Source organism: Linepithema humile, chromosome 5, assembly GCF_040581485.1.
Source record: "Linepithema humile isolate Giens D197 chromosome 5, Lhum_UNIL_v1.0, whole genome shotgun sequence".
In the NCBI taxonomy this organism is placed as follows: domain Eukaryota; kingdom Metazoa; phylum Arthropoda; class Insecta; order Hymenoptera; family Formicidae; genus Linepithema; species Linepithema humile.
The window spans coordinates 7,773,265-7,779,656 of record NC_090132.1 but is presented as its reverse complement, the minus strand read 5'-3'; positions in this window follow the sequence as shown (position 1 = coordinate 7,779,656).

The window sequence follows — 6,392 nt, the reverse complement described above, 5'->3', positions numbered from 1 at the left end:
TAAAAATAAAGGCGGTCTGGAGTCTGGAAGTTTTTATTGCACCCATTCTTCTGTTTCATACTTGTAAATCACTGCAAATTGATTAATCAATACCAGGTTCGGTTGTGAAACTTTAAACGGAAACACTTCAAACGATCTAACGCGAACATTCAACGTCTATAGTTATAACATATTAAGATTAAGATGCTTCTCTATTAATAACCATTTTTATCAGTTAAATGCGTCCTCAAACTTAGATAAGTATCAAAGTATAAGCATCAAAGTTTAAAAAATAAATATTTTACTTCCAATAATTCAATAAATGATATGCATAATAAACATCACAGTACATACAAATTTTTAAATAAAAATTTTAATAGATGTGAGCATATCAATAAAAATAAATTGCATCTTGGAAAAAACAGTTAATATTTATACATATATGCAAATTTAATGGAATTACAATCAAATATATTGCATAAACTATTTTAAAAAATCTAAAAAAAAGATAAAATAGAATTTATCTGATTTCACATGGATGTTTCTAGAATTAAGATTTGACTTGAGATTTGAAAGATTCAAAATGATAGGGATAGGGAGACGATAAATAACGTTCGGACGAACCACTTTGCATTTTTTTTTTGTCGGTCATGGCAAAAAAGCCAAACGAAATTGTTCTCTGAAGGGTATTTCCATTGGAAGGTAGTTTAGGGTGGTTGGTGATGTAAGGATTTATATATGTAGGAAGGAGGAGCCTTGGCATCATTGTTATGAAAGATAAATGGGGTACTGCACAGGAATCTTTTTCGGAAAGTAAATGGGACGTAGATAAAAATAAAAGATGTGAAAGAGATACCAACTCTCTCTCTTACAATATATGTTAAGTAGGTGGAGATTTCAAAAATTTTTGTGATAGGTTACAACGAATATTTTCTCAGATCATTACACTAAATATTTTACTATGAACAAAATATAGACAATAATATTTATTTAAATGTTAAAAATTTTGAAATAAACAAAACTAATAAAGAAATTTAACAAAAATAAAAATAGATGCAAACTATATGTATATGCAACAGCTGTACATGTAATGTGTATTAAGAAATTTTTCCTTATTTATCAGTAAAAATTTTGCATTTGTTTAATTATAATTGACTATATGTTATTATATTATAGTTATATAATTAATAATAACGTTTTACACTAACAATACTTTTAATTTTCTCACAATTTAGTCTTGTGGAAAATGTAACCTTCCAGAATTGAAATTTTTTCACATTATTTTTAATATTATAATTTTAATATTTCGAAAAACATCTTTTGATAAAGAAGCTTGTTTGTTATAATGCAATTTTAAGAATTTTAAATAATCAAGTTTTCAATAATCAAGTGCTTGATACGGCGCCATCTCTTTAATACTACTGAAAGTCAAACCAGACCAGATCGATGAAACAGAAAAGAAGTCGGTAACCTCGGAAACAAGATGAGAATATTTCTATTTCGTTCATATTGCGGAAACATATAATAAAACTGTACATATAGGCAGGGGTGGCGAAAAAGTGCGATGAAAGAGAGTGACACCACTAGAAACACGAAAAGCTATTTTTTCGGACGGAAAGTAAGTGGTTTCATAAATTTCTGCCAGCCCAGCATAAACAAAGGATCAAAAGGGAATTGTATTAGTCAAATAGAGTGGCTCAGAAATGTCAATCCCCATTTCGAATTTGAATAAAATCATCGAATTTAATCTACAAAAATGTATAGTGAACAATACTTTCTTTATGTATTTCAGACAAGTAATTTCTTAACATCTTTCTTGTAATGAGATATAACATCTCTCTTTCTCTCTCTCTCTCTAATTTAAAATAGGAAAAACATTGTATTTTTTTATTCAGTTTTTTTCGGTGTATTGATTGCACTTGTTTTTTAATTTTAACTAAATTTGATATAAATATAGTATATGTATATCAATATGATATGCGAGTTCGACAATCTCATATGTGTAATACTAAACATATAACAAAAAAATAGAATAAATTATATATCAGAAGAAATATAATTTATAACAAAAAGAAAATCAAACATTAAAAAAACGAATTGAATCCATTGTACTGGAATTACAATTAAGGTAGATGAATGACTATAACGAGCAATCAACATAAACTTGTCGTCGGTCATAAACTAGAACGTTTACATATCACCGGAGCGATCCGCCGACTTCGCATACGCATACGCGAGCCTAAACATAGGAAGTTGATATAGAAGTCTATTCTTGTAAAACAAATAATCCCTGCAGATCCGTAGCACATATCTGTCTGCGTATCAGAAAGTTTCGTAAAGAATCGAAAAATAAGATGGATAAAAAAAATGTAAAAAGTTCTAATTTATATCTACTTATTTCTTCATTATTTTTTTAATTTGATTAATTTTGCATTTTAAAGCATTATTACAGCATCTATAATTTTTGTCTGCAGTTTCTATGTTAATTCATTTATTATTGTTGAGTAATAGAGTCTAAGTTCGAAATGCAATGTCGAGATATAGTTAATCAAAGTATAAAAACGCTCATATTTAAAGAAATTGGTTTATCGGAAAGAAACGTACTATTATTTACGAATACAAGAGATATCTAACCAAATCCAGTTTAAAATTTAGAAAACTGCTTGCTAACGTATAAAAAAAATGATTATTCTGAGTATGTCAAAGAATTTTATAAAGAAGATAATTTGTTTATATTAGACATTTAAGGAAAAAATCGTAGATCAATACGATTACTTTCTAGAGCAAACTAGAATTGCAAAATTTTGCGAAATAAATTATATCAAAATATAGATTTTTTTGAATAAAGTAACATTTGTAAATAAAAGTTTAACAATTTTTAAAAACGCACACAGACATACGTGTAAAGATAATAAAATATTGAAGAAAAAATGCAGAATTTGCGCCCGACGGTAAAGCATGAGAATAGATCTGTCACAATATAAAGTTCCACGTTAATAATATCAGAAATCTTGTGCATCGTGAAATTTTAATAAAATAGAAATATTTTTGTTTTAAAAAATAACTTCAAAACAAATGCAAAAAAAATTACTTTAAAATCTTCGATTTAACATATTCCACTTATTAATAGTTTTAAATGCGTTCAAACGTTTTCATGAAGATCTAGACAACCATTTCCAAGTTCGAAGAGATGAAGAGATAGGAAAAAATAAATAACTAAGGTTAATAACAAAAACAAAGCATGCTGTTTGAAGACAAGATCAATATAGCGTAAAGTCCGTTTCATTCGTCTAACTCTTTCATGTCGAAAAGATAATTAACTTCCTCTAATAAGAGAGTCTCTGAGGGACCATCAAAGAAAACATAAACTATCTTTCAACAACCACGAGAGAATTCACAGTTTCAAAAATTATTCACGAAGTTATTGTACTTTGAATCGGCGAAAAAATCATTATAATTTAATATGGTAACTCATGTGCGTTTCACTTCAACATAAAATAAAATAGAAACAGAAAATATTATATTTACTAAATATTAAAAAAATCAGTCATGTTTCAGACTGTCATAATATTTAATAACAAAAATTGAAATATTCAAGAAATGATAGCTTTTTGTTCGGGAAGAATCAAAGATCATCATAAGTTTGTAGTCTCTCCGTGGGTTCTTGAATACTTTGTATAAACAAAAAAATAATTAAAGGTAGCAAGAAAAGGAGAGAAAAAAATATCATACGCGAAGCATGAGAAGTAAAAAGTCTACAAAAAGCAGCCTCCTGCCAAGCAGAAGATGCGGGAGTTGGGCGATGCAGAGCTATATTGTATAGCTGCAACATCAAGTATCAACAATATTGCTCGCGGTCTCGGTCTTTTTGACATGTGAAAAATAAGACGAGGACGCGACGGTATCCGCAGAAAGCTTCTGACGAGGTTTCGTTCTTCGACCGGCGAGTTCGTTGCAGAAAGAGTCTTGGAATTCAAAATGGCTGTTGCGGGATCGCGAGCCACTATGCGTGGGCAAGTCGGCAACACCAACACGCGCTCGTAACACGTGTGTGTCGCTGAAGAGCGTCGTCTTGAGACCATGATAATTTTCGAACTCGAGAAAATAAAAAAACCAAGGATATATTTTTTCTTTTTTACTCCTAACATAAAAATTAACTCTCAAACTAGAGTTTTTGTTCAATTTATTTTTAAAAAATCTTATACGAATATTTTACTTGCTTCTAAATACTTAACTTTTTTGGAAATTTTTATATAAATTAATTTATAAATCTAAAATTTCTTTTGTATTATAAATAAAAACATAAATTTTTAGACTTATATTGATTGTCATATGATAAATTATATCCCACTGTAACATTTTTTCATATATAAACTAATCATAAACTATGTTACGATACTTGAGAAAACTTATAAATAACAATAACGACTGAAAGTAATAAAAGATTTGAAAATTGAAGATATGAAAACTATCGGCTCGAAAGCGGCCATGCCGCGCTCACGCCATCGTCCGACGGCAGCCATGCTCTTCGAGATTCTCCTCCTCTCGGCCATCATGTTCCGAAGACTGATCAGAACCGAGGGAGAATTCAAATCTCCATAATATGCAGAGCGATTCGACAATCGAAACATATATCATAGGATGAACGAGAAAGAAAACAACCTAAGTCGTAAGCATTGTACTATGATTTATTGCACATAGTGCAATGAATTAAATTGTCATAAATATATTTATCGCGGAAAGATCGTGTACTCACATGGATGTATCACAAGATGTACCTAGTTTTCTCGTGTGAACAGAAATTCAACGCGCCATAACCGCCTACCCATTTGACCACCCCGAGAATACAAGACTCTCCTTCTCTCTCTCTCTTTCTCTGTTTCTCTAGTTATCTCTTTTCTCCCTCTTTTTCCTCGCGTATCTCTTCGCGTCTTTCTCCATCCCATTTTTATTCAAATTCATTGGGAAGCTCCTCCGCGCACGAATACTCCCAGCCCGCCCGTTACCGGCATGCTCTGCCTCTCCACCCGTTCGCCGCTCGTTCTTTTTTCTCCCCCTGGTTTTCCATAAATTCTGAATTTTATTTAGTTCGCTCCGCCGTGCCGCCGTTTCTCGTCTTTATCCGTGTTTATACGCGCTGTAGTCGTGCCAAAGTGTACGAGAAATCCCGTTCGTTGTACTACGAGAAGGTATCGCGTACATGGTAAAATCCGAAACAAATCGTTGTACAAGATGATTATCGTGCAATATTTCTCGAATTTACGAATATAAAAATATGCAACTGAGGAGAGTACCGTTTAATGACGAATTATCTTATTTTAAAACAAGTTATTTGCGGCAAATAATTGAAATAGATTTTATTTTTGTCAAAACTTCTTAACTGTCATATTTAATTAGCCTGTTATCTACGCTTTACGTTAAAACTCTATAAAATAAAGCGTCTGCCACATATGAGTAGCGTTAGAAAAGTAAAGAACACAGAGATAATCGTAGAGAAAAACAAAACAACGCTGAATACGCACGTCATTGGAAAATTGTAAAACAAGAGAATCAAAATGCAAATGTTGATTATTCATGTGCGACTTCCTTTCTGCAGTGCTATCGTTTAAGTAGACTGTCTTACCACGATAAGATTATTGAAATTCTATTGTTAAAATTATGAATATAATTCTCATTAGATTATTCTCTTATTTTCATAATCCTCATACGAGTAAACGCATAATATTAAAATAGTTACCGCATTATAACGCGGTAAGAGAACGCTAGACAATTATATAATAATTGGAAATCTTAATTAAATATTTATAAAGGGATAATAGCATAATTATCAAAAAGCAAAAGCGCAAATCAATTTCATGCAAAAATGGATGTTCCAATCGTTTTGCTAATTTTGCAATGTCAATGGCTATTTTTATATTTAACGTTCGATTTTTTATATAAAGAACGGATACTATTGTGTCAAATTCTACGCATTACTATTTGATAACAACTAAATAATAAAATATTTTATAAATTCAAAAAGTTATTTTCTTTTCTTGTCTCAATATCAATTAAATATCAATTAAAAATTTAATATATTCAACGCAAGCGTTTTGATACTTACAGCAAAATTAATAACGCAATAAACAGCGTGAGTGCCACTAAAAGTTTTATATAGTTTAACAAAGTCGAAATAACGAAACAATTTGGAGAATTTTATTAAGTCTTTCTTTCCGCGTATCGTAAAATTTGTGTTGACACGCTGTCTTCGGGGGCAGTTTATCGGCCCATAGAGATCATTCTAATGTAATTGGAAAATGACATTTCTACTCACCTTGCGGCTATAATAATAATGACGCAGAAGTCGCTGCGGGACGACGACAGTCTGACGTCGTCGTGCGTCGCGGCGGCAGAAGGGCGTAGGGAGGGGATGC